Source organism: Pteropus alecto, unplaced genomic scaffold (assembly GCF_000325575.1).
Source record: "Pteropus alecto unplaced genomic scaffold, ASM32557v1 scaffold98, whole genome shotgun sequence".
NCBI lineage: Eukaryota > Metazoa > Chordata > Mammalia > Chiroptera > Pteropodidae > Pteropus > Pteropus alecto.
The window spans coordinates 9983385-9997513 of NW_006443570.1; positions in this window are offsets into that span (position 1 = coordinate 9983385).

The window sequence follows — 14129 nt, forward strand, 5'->3', positions numbered from 1 at the left end:
CAAAGCATTCTCAGCTATTGACTTTGGAGGCACCTTCTCTATACTATGCGGCTTTGCTCTGAATGACACACTGAGGCTTGGAACACATGAAATGCTTACTCAGCAGATCAATACATTGGTGATTTTCTTTGGAAGAGCGCTCCAGAATCTAGTATATAGCCAGCTTCCTTTCTTGGCAAATCTGCTGGGTTGAGTCTTGTCTCTACGTAAGACATCTGCCCTGACTTAAACTTTGAATCCTACCAGAGTCCTTCCTGAGCTATGTGCACTGTGAACATAGTACCTAAGATTTATTAAAAAAAAAAAAAAGAAAGAAAAGGAGCTGAGTGTAATTTTTAGAAAAGCAAGACACCCAACACATCCTACTCTGAGTAGATTTCTTTGACGGCTTGTGATGTTGCCTGAATGGTAAATATACCCTCAGACTCCAGGTAAATAGTCCATGGCATGTAACTTCGGTATAAAAGAGGAAATTTTACACAACGTGGCCACAGACGCCTTGTCATTTCCCAGAAAATTAGAGGGTCTTCCAGTGACCCTGTAAATTTATCACACAAGTATTCTTCCACGACTTCAGGAACACGTTGGGCCTGTTTTGATGATGTTTTCCAATTGCCATAGATAACATGCTGGCGGGGAGGCGTAGGTGGCAAGGTGAGAAAGCCTGCCATTGCCCCCAGAAATGGGAAGCCGGCGCTCATGGCCGGCTGCCGGGCGTTCTGTGCCTCTGTGTGTGAAAGACACTTTGTTAGCACCAAGCATTTCACTTTTGAAGAGAAGCAGCAGGCATCTGGGGGAACACTCATTCCTGTAGCTGGGAGCCTTCACTAAAGCAGGAAGACATTAAAGGATCGGCTGAAAGAGAGACTCGAACCCAGAGGATGGGCTGGAATCAGACAAGCTGCAAAGAGGTCTTGAAAGGCATCCTTCTGCCTCCAGAAAAAACCACAGGGGGTCTGGAATCGAGGGAGATTTTACAACCTCCTTATCAACTCTTTCCAGTGTCTCAGTGGAGATGGAGAAACACAAATCAACATCTTCCGTGTAGCAACTGTTGGTTTACTTTAAAATAGGTCCTTCCACCGCTAATAATAATAGCTAATATTGACTGAGGGATTCCCAGGTGCCCTGCACTGTGCTGAGCACTCGGTGGTGTTATTTCAACTCATTCTGAATGCCAGAGGAGGGAGATGCAGCTCACAGAGGTCACCAGCCTGCCCCAGTCTGCAGCTGGTAAGGGCAGGGCCGGAAGGCGTGGCTGTGTGGTCCTCCACATCTCTTGGGAGCTCTTTGCCGTGATTCCTCACTTGTGAAGTGGAGCTAATAACAACAGTGCAACACTAAGGTTTTCTTTTTTCTTTTTTCTTTTTTTTCCTCTCATCATCATGCCTTTAACAAGCATCTCATCATGCCACTGTCTGTTTTATAAAAACGAAATCTGTTTTGTACTTGCTGTTCAGAAAGTTCCATAATAGACTTAACTTGTGTGTGATCCTTACGACAATCTAGCAGAGACCAGAAAAATAGATGTATTATCTATTATCATTATTATTTCCCCATTTTACACACAATTAAAATGAATTCCAGGCATTTTAAGTGACCGCCAGAGCCAGGATTTGAAGTCTGTTTTCGTGACACCTACCCTACAGGTGAACCCTTTCCATGTAAACGCGGACATCTCCCCACAGGAGCTCATCATGGAAACGAGGCAGTGTAGGCGGAGCGCTCCAGCCTAGAGAGGCAGGAGAGCCTGGTGGTGAAGCACCTGGACTCTAAGTCTTGCCTCTGCCTCTTACTAGCTAATGGCCTTGGACAAGTGACCTAACCTCTTGATGCCTCAATTTCGTCCCGGGTTAAAAGGGGATAATCATAGGATACGTTCCTCATAAGATTGTCATGAAAATCAATGGTTAATATACATAAAGCTCTTAGGTGAGCTTCTCAGGCTTCATAAATGCCATCTAATTGTTCATTGTTTTAACATTATTATGAAGGTATCTGAAAGTAAACAGAGGCTATGGAGGGAAGGACAGAGTAGAGCAAAGATCTCTCTAGCTGGAGATCCAGGAGGAGGAAAATTAACTGGAACCAACAGTCAGGAGATGTGGTTCTACTCTGCATTCTGCCACTTACTATCTGCACAACCTGAGGCAAGTCAGTCACTTTATTATTCTTAGGTTTCCTCATCTGCTTGGTGAGAGAATTAAACCACATCAGGTAAGGGAGGCTTGGCCAAGACTCACTGACTCCCTCATCTGACCCAGAGCCCCGGAGACCCTGATGAGTACACCCCCCACCCCCGACTTTGATTAAGACCTGCTAGTGAAGATGATCAGTTAGTTTCACTCAGGACCAGGCTGATCGACTCAGCCAGTTTGTCTGGGACTTTCTTGGTTCTAAAAGTTTCACATGCTAAAAACACAATCCCAGGAAAACCAGGACAGCTGACCACCCTAATTAGGTCAGCCCCTTTAAAAAGATTCTATAATCTTGTTCATCATTTTCTAGACTTTGCCACTCATGTTATCGCCTTCATATGTATTTGCCATAACTGTGTTTTAACTGTGAAATTACTCAAATATGTTTACTTCAAAAAATATTTTACAATATTGCTGCAGTAGTCAGAATAAGCCAAGTTAGCTGAGGTGACAAATAACCCCACAAAACAGAAAGCTGGAAATATGCAGTAAACAACACCATAACTGTACAAGAAAACCAGCACTACATGCCATCAAGAGAAGGAATTTTTAAAAAATGAAAATAAAGCCTTGTCACTTGTTAGCAGAGCTGGCTAACGGCTGTCTAACTCCAGGGACTTGTTCACTCTTTGTTAAAAGAAACAATTAGTAAGGGTTAAAAAACATCCTGGGATTTTCTCCTTTCCGTAAGCAGGATTGAAAACGAAGTAAGTTTATCACTCTGCGACTTAATGTTATTTAATACCATGTCCGTCCACCCCTTAAAATCATCTCCCCTGTCACTGGCAGAGAACACGGCCTACACCAAGAATCAGAGAGGGCGTAAAGGCGAGAGGACTAGAGGCAGGTCATGCACTTAAATGCTCAGATCTTAGAGAGGCATCCCTCTCTCCCAAGCAGCTCTTAGCCTAAATTTAATGCCAAATCAGACAGGCTGCCAGCTGAGAGGGGACCCCCACCAACCTTTCATATATCAGGAGTCTCCACCTCGCCCCAAGGCTGCCTAGGGAGTACTACAATGGACCAAGAGACAGAAAGAGTGCCTGAGAGAGGTCCTTGTTCCAACAAGATCAGTGTGAAGAATTTCAGCAAAGCAAAGCAGCAGTAAAGGACCCATGACTTATAGATCCCAACAAAGTTTAGGCAGCTCCCCAAAGCAGACTAAGAAACAACTGTAAAGACTCATGGTGTAGCTCAAATTTCAAGGGCCCATGTCATTGCTACTTCTTTCAAAGCCATAAGAATGCAAAACCTGGCTTGCCACCTAAGATCACTTACCCAGACAAATGCCAAATTGTGTTGCGGGAAAGCCCAACCCCACCACCCATTCCCTCCAATTCCGGGAGTGCCATTTACTTTCTCTGTTCCAGGACTGACCTGCTCTCTCGATTGGGCCACTCATCTATTCTGTGACTTCAAATGCCATAGACAGCCAATGACTCCCAATCCATAACACCAGCCCCACCTCTCAGCTCCACTCCAGACCCTACCCAACACCCTCACTTGGATTTCTCACCAAGACCTCAAACTCGTCCAACATTGAACATACAATCTGCTCTGCCCCAAACCCATTTCCCCTCCACCATCCACTCCTTTGCTCAAACCTAAAACCTGGGAATCCTCTGCAACTCTTCTTTGTCCTTTGTTCCCCCAGACCCAATTCTATCAATTCTATCACCTAAATATTTATAGAAATAATCCACCTTCTCCATCCCCACCCTGCAATCTTCCTCCGGACCACCCACGTTTCTCCCCCAGGCTACTATAGAAGCTCCTAATGGGCCTTATAGCATCACTTTTTTGCTTCTCTCTAATCCTTTCCAATCCACATCAGAGGGACAAGCAACTTTTTTTTTTTCCACGTACATCTTATGACCTTATTTTCCTTGTTTAAAATCCTTCCACTGTACCCTGTTGCTCTTGGAATGAACCCTCAAATCCTTAGCATGGCTATCAGGTATGACCTACCCTTCCCCTACAGTCAACCCCGCAGGGTCACCTCAACTCACTTTCCCTGCCCTGTTGTTCTCTTCATTCCAACCTCACAGAACTTCCTCCATGCTCTTTCTCCTCGGCTTCAGGGTCTTGCACAAGCTTGGAACAGGCTATCTCGTCTCTCTGCCTGGCTGACTCCTGCTCATTCCTCATCATTCAGCTTCAGGAAAGGCTCCTCTAGGAAGCCTTCCTTCCCTGATCCCCAGGCCAGAGTAGAGCCCCCACCCCCACCCCCGCCCTACAATAAATTACATAGCACCTTGGCCTTGTACTTCATAACGCTCAGCATAATACCCCTTATTGTCCACTAGCTGTTCTCCATTAGGCTGCACCCTCCATGGAGACAGGGAGCCACCAATATCCCCACTCCTGGTACACTGTCTAAGGACACAGCAAGTGCTCCATAAACATTTGCAGACTGAGCGATAACTCAGAGAGTCATTCCCAAGCAGTCTGAAGACACCACCCACACTCCTCTTGGTGCACCTACTGGGGAAAACTCAATAGCATGCATTCCAGTCTTAGTGAACATGGTATCTGATGACACCACTGGGAACATTGACAAAAATGTGGCTGTAGTGGGGTCACCCAGGCCTCAGGAAGGAGTAAGTATCAAGTCATGCTGTATCCCTCACAGGAAGAGCATGAGCTGGTGCCGATGGCGCAGGGTGTCCTGAGCCTTTGGTCTTGGGTTTCTCTTCCTAGAGTATTTATAGCCATCCAGAGAAGTAGCTGGCTTCATTAATTGTGAGCGTATGTCCATCCAAAGCAGCCATACACTGAATGTATTGAATACCAGGCCTTATGTGGGCATTCTCGTTGATTCATATGTTGTTAATGAGTGACATGAAGTGGATGGCTAAGGCAGAATGCCAAACGCCTGCCTTCTCCTGTCCTCTCAAAGGTGCAAGGTTGTTATTGTGGTGTATTGTTTGTTTTTAAATGGAGTGACTACTTTTTAAATGAAAAAGAGGGAGTCGTGAGGCCTGCAAACAATTGGTGAACTGTATAGGAACAAACATACAGTGCAGAAGTGGCAGCAAAGAATGCAGATTCTGCATCCACTGTTTCAAACAAGGAGTAGATGCTTGTGCCAACCACCGTTCAATGCAAGTATGTTAACTCATTGAAGCCTCACAACAGCTCTCAGAGGAGGGTGCTACTATTTATTATGCCCATTTTGCAAATGATAAAACTGAAGTCCAGAGAATTAAGTTAAGCGATGGGACCAGCTAGTAGGAGGCCGAGCTGGAAAATGAACCCAGGCAGCCTGGCTGCAGAGTCCAGGAGTAGTCAGGCCCCATGGGGACACATTCAGCCCAAACCAAAGCCAAACCCAGGGGTTCACTTCCAGAAGACTAAGGCCCCTGCCCCGATTTGTTTTTTTGTTTGTTTTTGTTTTTGTTTTTGTTTTTTTATCTCTTGAAGGCTACAGAGAAGCTGCAAGCACAGCCCTGGCCTTAAGGAGCACACGTGGTTTACAACAGCACCAGTTAGTAAGGATGAAATGTCTGTCATGGGAGGGATCCAGGTGCCAGAGAGTAGGCCATCCAGCAGGCAGACGTCTTCCAAGAGCCAGGTCTGCATCCCTGCTCTGCAGTCACCAGGTTCTGTGTCGATGGGCAAGTCACTTTCCTCATCTGAGAGTCAGCTTCCAAATCTGTGAAATGAAGATGATGATGATGATGATGATGACGACGACGACGACAACGTGCTAGTTCACATCTCTCAAGGATGTCAGAATTAAACAAGAGAAACCATGCAAAGCATTTAGGACAGGAAATATGTTCAGTAAACATTGGCCATTATTATTTTGAGCAGAGAGGTTCAGGATATCATTTATTTTTTCACGGACATATATCAAGCGTCTCCTAACGATGTACCAGGTACTGCGCCAGGTGCGAGGCATGCAAAAAAAGGAGATAGCAACCAGGCCTTCAAGGAGAGCATTGTCGGAAAAGGCCGTTGATATAGCTCTACACAACAGGCAGTGGGGGAGGAGGGGTGGAAGGCAGGCAGGAGTCTCTGGTCCTTGCAAAAGGAATCAGAGAAGGTGCCAGAAAGGAGAGTGACAGGATATGGGAACGCGGTGAGGGCAGCTTCCCTGGTAACGGGCAGCTTCGGGGCATCTCGTCGGCAAGTCTCTGGGCTTGAAGATGGGTGGTGACAGATCACAGACAGGGGCTGGACTCCAGGCAGACGGCTCTGATGTTATGAAGTCCACTTCCAAATTCTAAAGTCTTCTTTATCTCCAGACTCAGCCCGCGACAAATGAATAGCTAAACATTTAAGCAGGAATCGAAATGAGAGGTTTTTTTGTTTCGTTTTTTTTTCTTTTTGGTGCCCAGTTATTTGCCTGTTAGCCAGCCGGGAGATAAGACTGAATTTATGTTTCACCAAAGAGGCACCAGAAAGGGAAGGAGAGAGACAGAGACAGAGACGATTATGCAGAGGTTTTTTTCTTTTTTTTCCTTCAAAGTGTCTCCTCGGTAGAATCCTGCCGCTCTGTCTCCGAGGAGCGGTTCGCCCTCCAGAAAACATGACACTTTATTTCCTGTCCTTGTTTGTTAACACACCCATTTGCCATCCCTCTCAGTCTCATGTAACTGCCAGCCGGCATTAACGCCCTCCTCCTCGCCGCCGAGGCAGAAAATAGAAAAGGAAGAATTCAGCAGACTTTCCCCCGTGGCACTCTCCGAGGCACCAAGATAACCAGAGCAGAAACCACAATTGGATTCTTATTCCTTCAGCCCAGGAATGCGAAGGACGGGACGGTCTAACCACCTTCTGCATTTTCCTGCAAAGACAGTCAACTTATTATTTCGGTTTCTGGGGCTCCCTTCTCTGCCACGAAAAGATACATTAATTATTTTTTTTACTATTATTATTATTTTTTTTTTTTCCCGGTAATGTTAGGCAGGAGATGTTGCAAATTGTCAGGAACTGTCAGTGGCGCCTGCCCCAATCAGGTAAATGCACAGGCGCCTGCGGCGGAGACACACTGACCCCTAGTGGCCTCCGGGGCCCTCGCAGCCCCTGCGCCCCTCCCTGGCTGGAGCTGGAGAAATTCACTCCTTCCTTGGAGCAGCTGTGTGGGCTTGGGAGGACGAGGCGGGGGGGAAGGGAGGTGCTATGTCTCCACCTCCTGCCCCAACACACATACACAGAGACGCACACAGAGACACACAGAGAGGGATAGACATGCAAAAACAGGTATACACACAGAGGTACATGCGCGCGCGCACACACACACACACACACACACACCCCATATCCAATTTCTTCTCTCTTCCAATTCCATAGAGCATAGATTTCCTGAGAACCTTCAGGGTACTGGACCTGGCTACAGGTAAGGCCTGTTTCTCTGGTCTTGAGTAGTTGTGAAAAAGGCAGACAGGGTCCCAGGAGGACGCACAGCTGAGAGGGAGGACAGGAGCTGGTGTTTGTGGAGAGACTCCTTCATGCCAGCAGCGTGCACATGTTAGCCTTCTGGAGCCTCGAAATAGCCCCACTATAGCAAGATTTGGAACCCGAGTTTCTGGCTGTCAAACGGCTTGTCCAGGTCACAAAGCTAATGTTTTTATTGATTTTATTTATTTTAATAAGCAAATAGTTATATAGCACTTATCTGCCAGGCATTCTTCTAATGCTTTACCTCTATGAAAACTATCTATATTGAATTCTCATTACAACCCGCTGAAGTAAGTACTACTACTTCCATTTCACAGGTGAGGAAGCCAAGGCACAGACAGGTTAAGTAAGCTAATGAGTGGTGAATCCAGCATTAAGCCCAGGCAGTCTGGCTTCAGAATGCTCTTCAGGAATCTCTCCAGGATTACAAACTTATCCCAAGTTTCCCAGCTTATACTTAGAGACCTGGACACCCAAGCTTCCTGACTCCAAAGCTCACATCCTCTCATGCTGTCACCGTCAGTCAGGACCCTCACACAGGGACAGCCCAGCAGCGCTGTCCTCTCAGGCAGTATCTTGAACTGGCCAGACTTGTTCCTGTCTTAAGACTTTGCCCTAACTGTTCCCTCAGCTGGAATGTTCTTCCTGGACATGGATCTTCACGCGGTTGGCTCCTTCCTGTCATTCCGGTGTCAGCTCAAGTGTCACCTCCTCCGAAACGCCTTCCTTGTCCACCCTACCTAAAATAGCTTTCCAGTCACTCTCTATTGCATCACGGTCTTATTTTCTTCCCAGCAGTTATTAATCTGGTGATTTCTTGTTTAGTTACTATTGTTAGTCTCATCTCATGTATAATAAGAGCTATCGATTACATAGCACAAACTTACCATGTGCCAAGCAAAGTTCCAAGAGCTTTACACATAGTAAGTCATTTAATTTTATTGTCCTCATTTTACAGAAGATCCTGAGGCAGGACAGGTTCAGTAACTTGTCCAAGAGTCCACCCTCAGTCAGCTCTGCTCTTACCCACTGTAAAAACATCAGCTCTTCAACAATAAAAACACAATTGAATTTTTAAATGGGTAAAGGACTTAAATAGACATTTCTCCAAAGACAATATAAAATGGGGAAAAAGGACATGAAAAGGTGCTCAACATTATTAATCATTTGGGAAATGCAATCAAAACCACAATAAGATACCCCTCCACACCCACTAGGATGGCTATAATAAAAATAATAATAATAATAAAGCAGAAAATAGCAACTGTTGGTGAGTACATGGAGAACTTGGAATCCTCATGCATTGCTGGTGGAAATGTAAAATGGTGCAGCCGCTGTAGAAAACGGTTTGGTAGTATCTCAAAAAGTTAAGCATAGAATTACCATGTGACCCTGTAATTCTTCTCCTAGGTATGTATCCAAAGGAATTGAAAACAGACGAACAAAAATCTGTACACCGGTGTTCATGGCAGCATTATTCACAGTAGCCAACAGTTGGAAAGAACCGAAATGTCCGTCAAATGATGGATGGATGAGCAAAACACGGTATATCCGTACAACGGAATATTATTCGGCCATAAAAAGGAATGAAGTACTGATATGCACTACAAGATGGATAACTCTCAAAATCACGCTCAATGAAAGAAGCAGGACACAAAAGGCCACATATCGTGTCATCCGATTTATATGAATGTCCAGAATAGGCAAACCCATAGAGACAGAAAACAGGGGCCGGAGGGAGGGAGAAATAAGGAATGATGGCTTGCGGGGTCTCATTTTGGGGTGATAAAGTGTTCTAGAACTAGATAGTAGTGGTGGTCGCACAGCATTGTGACTACAGCCATGCGCCATATGTTCTGAGAAATGCTGCAGCAGACAATTTTGTGGTTGTGCGGACGTCTCAGAGTGCTCGTATGCAAACCCGGGTGGTATAGCCTCCGGCTGCGATTGTATGCACTGCACTCTTATACAACCGGCAGCACAGTGGGTTCGTTTACAGCAGCATCACCACAGACGCGTGAGGAATGCACTGTGCCGTGACAGCACCGCAGCTGCGATATCACGAAGCAGGAGGAATTTTGCAGCTCCATCCACCATCATATGTGTGGCCTGTCGTTGACCAAAATGTCCCTATGCAGCATATGAATGTACTAAATGCTACTGAATGCTAAATGCTACTGAATGCACTAAATGCTACTGAATGCATATGAATGTACTAAATGCTACTGAATTCTATACTTTGAATTTTTGAGTGGCAAAGTTTATGTTGTATAAATTTTACAATTTTTTTTTTAATCAGCTTTGTCTGTCTTGTTCATCTCTGGGCACTTAGGACGAGAACAATATGAGGCACACAGTAGACGCTAAGAACATATTCGTTGGAGAAGCGAGTTAAGTGGACCAGAACCAAGGCCTCTCGGCTCTCAGTCTTGAGTTTTTCCCACAATGTCACGAAGCTCCAGGAAGCTCTAGTCCAGTGGCTCTCAAAATCTCAGGTGCCTCAGAATCACCTGGAGGTCTCACTAAAACACAGATTGCTGGGCCTCAGCCCTGAAGTTTCTGATTTAGAAGGTCTAAGTGGCACCTGAGAATTTGCTCGTCTGACGAGTTCTCTGCCAGCCCCAGGGGGCACACTCTGAGCATAAACACTCTCTGCTTTCTATTAAGCCACAAGAGACAAAGAACCTTGATGTGACCGGGAAAGAGGAAAGACAGGGCCAACATTGAATTAAAACAGAGAGATGCGAACCATCTGAAAACTGAACCATACACAAATCGAATTGTCCATTTTAATTTAGTTTACTTGAATTGGAATGGGTTTGGCGTGCAACTTATACCCCTGCTAGGTGAGGGTGCAATGGTGTCCCAGTAAAGACAGATCTCGAGCCCTTTAAAAAAAAATCTATTTGAGCAAACCACTTAATTCAAGGTAGAAGGGCTTCAGGTTTAGGGCACAGGTGCAGAGCATTTGCGGGGGCAGTCCAGAGCAGTGAGGAGCTCCCTAGGTTCAAATCCCAGCACTTCCACCCACCAGCTGTGCAAACTTAAACAGCCTGTGGTAGACAGAATAATGCACCCACCAAGAGATACCCACACCCTAATCCCTGAAACCTATAAATATGTTATCTTACATGGCAATGGGAATTAAGGTGGCAGGTGGAATTAAAGTTATTAATCAACTGACCTTAAGATAGAGAGACAATCCTGGGTTATCTATCTGCATGGGCCCAGGATAATCACAAAAGTTTGTAAAAGTGGAAGAGGAGACAGAAGAGACGGTCAGAATAGCACGGCATGAGAAAGATTCACCCTGTCATTGCTGACTTTGAAGATGGAGGAGGGGGGACGCGAGCTGAGAATTGGAGCAGCCTCTAGAGGCTGGAAAAGGCACAGAAACAGATTTACTGCTAGAACCTCCAGAGAGGAACGCAGCCCTGCCAACATCCTGATTTTAGCCCAGTGCGACTCATGTGGGACTTCTGACCTCCAGAATGTAAGATAATAAATGTGTGTTGCTTTAAGCCACTAAATTTCTGGCAATTTGTTAACAGTCGAGCTAGAAAACCAATACACTATCTAAATTCTGTAATCTCGAGTTTCCTCATCCATAAAGTGGGAATGACCACAGCTACTGCATAGAGTAGGTACAATGATTAAATTTACTGTATGTAAAAATCCTAGTGCAGGGTTTGGTCCACAGTCCACATAAAATAAATGTTGGCATCACCGTTATCTAGAAGTTCTATAACTGTCTCCTGGACAAGCCTGCCTGGGCTCCCTGGGGACAGGCCCCCCTCTGCTACCCAGGGTGCATGCGTACCTCTCCTTACCTGTTTTTGAGGACACCAGTTTCTCCCCAAGACCCTTCAGTCCACTTTCCCTTGTCCTTCCAACTTCTGCTTTGTTGATCTTGACAGTCCAATCTCTGATACTGGGGGTTGCGCACAGGTGAGGGGCCCTAAGATACAGGAGCTGTCACCCACTTTCCACAAGAAACGTCTCCTTGGCTAGAAGGCCAGAGTGGGCACCTGGTATCAAGTTATGTCTCTGTTTCCAGAGCTGACCTGGGACAAATCATCTCTTTACAAAAAACGATAGCTCTTGTGAAAATTTGCTAAGTGTTTGTCTTTCCATTCATTCATTTATTCCAAGACAAGTGAGTTTTCCGATGCTGGACTCACAAAGATAAACAATGGAGGAAAATCTCTGATTCATTTCTTGGAGAAAGGGAAGGAAAGGAGACACCACAGAAAACAGGTTTAGCAGAGATGTTTATTAGAGCAGAAGAGGTGAGGGAAAAAATAGATGACCAAAAACCTCCACAGCCCCAAGTGGTGTCTCACTATGCTGAATGAGACTTCCTAAAGTCCTCAGAGCAGGCAGCCTGCCCCCATGATCTGAAGATCCCACCCCATCAGCCCCAGCTAAGATTCTCATTCTGCCCACCCTTCCAAGATGGAAAGAAGGCCATTGGGGGGGGGGGTCTATACTTTAAGCTATTGGTTTCAACGATTTATGCAGATTAGCAAAATGAAGCAGCATATGCATTTGTCATCAATCTCCAAGGCAACCTTTGCCATGGCCACAGCTCACAAGATCTGAAGGCATCATTTCTGCAGCTAAAAAATAAATGAAAGAAGGAGCCTGATCCTGTTTCGACACCGTCCAGGTTGGTGCTTATCAAAGTGTTGCTAGAAAAGAATGAGAAAATAATGTTAATAGGATGATGATGCTGACAAAGAACGGGGGAGGAGGAGGGAAGAGGAAGAGGAGAAAGAGACTTGGGGCAGGGCGGGGGTGTGTGGACAGCCATCAAGCTGTCATTTCCTGAGCACTACCTACGATGTGCCGGAGCAGCACTGTTTTCCTTGCATTGAATTTTTTGATGCTCAGAATGGCCATATGGGGGAGGAACTCTTACTATTTTGTTGAAGAAACTGACAATTAATTTTTCCCAAGAGGTGTCATGATCTGAATACTATGTGACTCCAAATTCAAAGCTAATACATGCCCCCCCACCCCCCACTGCTTCCTCATCTTCATGTAAATGGGAGCTGCCTGGAGTGAGGCCTCCTGTATTTTGCAGGGGCCACGCCCACCCCCACCCCCAGCTCACCAGCAAGGCCTATCCTACCCAGAAGCAAAGGCCTCAGTTGACTCAGAGGCTGCTGCCATGGGGCTCGCTCAGCCTCAAAAACTTTCCTCTTGCCCGGCCTGCGCAATGGTAATAAGCACCTCTAATTTGTGGAGTCATTTACTATGGGCCAGGCTCCACAGATACCATTATTGCCCCAACTTACAGATGCAGAAATGGAGGTTAGGCACCTAGCCCAAAGCCATAGAGTGGAACTCAGAGAGCTGAACTTAAGTCTGCCGGATTCCAGAGTCTGAGCTCCTAACTACTCTACAGTTCTGCTTTCTGGAAGAAGCCAAGTGAGGGCTTCCAGTGCTGGAAGATCAAGGTTCACAGTGCAGCGGAGAGAGACAAGCCCTGACCTAGAACAAGGTTGCAGAGGCTGGAAGGACCAGAACAGCCCACCCTCAAGCCCTCAGAAGCAGAACTTTTCCAAAGCTTTTTCAAAAGCATCCCAGCAGATGCTCCTCTCACTAACTGTTAAAGCCCCTCAGAGGAACCATGCCCCCTCCCCCAACACACCCACAGGTCCCAGCAGTACTATCCATGTAAAGCATGCAGGACTGGAGCGGTCAGGAGACTGGCATGCCAACCACTCCTAGGATGAGTTAGTAGCTTATTCAGGCTCAGTCAGCGCCTCTATGAAAACGGGGTTAAAATGCACACCCCGAAATGATTCAGAGGTGTTAAGAGAATCAAACGAGAGAATTTAGGTGATAGCAACCTGAAAATTACAAAGAGCAATACGCAACAGGAAGTGTTTCTATGTTAATTCACAGTAGCACCAAAAAAAAAAAAAACAACAACAAAGATATAAGATTTCTCTTAACCAGAGATGACAAATTGCCCCATTATATCCTGTCCTGCTTCATCCATACAAATTACAGAGGAGAAATGACATTCACTAGGCTTAACCTCTGAAGGGATTTGCTACTTTATCTAATAGGATTTGGAAAGGGGGAAGGAGATGGACATGGACAGACAGGGAAGAAACAAACAGCCTCATGTAGGAGCAAGGTGCCGAGGCGGGGTATGCAGGTGTGCCAGGAACACTGAGCAGCCCAGTTCAAGGGCACCAAAAGGCTAAACCCAGAGGAAGAGGGAAGATAGGTGGGCTGGGCAGATTCCCAGCCTGGAGGACTGTGGGAAGGCAGTAAAGAAGTCGCTGCTCCTGGTGACAGTGGTGATGATGGTAAAGAACGTCACTGGCCAAGTCCATATCTGCTGAGCCTCCCAGAGTGACCCAAGTCTCAACGAGCCACACTTCTCTGGATTTGTATTCCAGAATGACCTTTTTCAGACAGCACGTTCCTCCCCTATTTAAGATCTCTTGACGAGTCAGTAGTGGTCAGGCTCCCTTGTGAGTCCCCCAGGGCTCTTCTCAGTCTCTC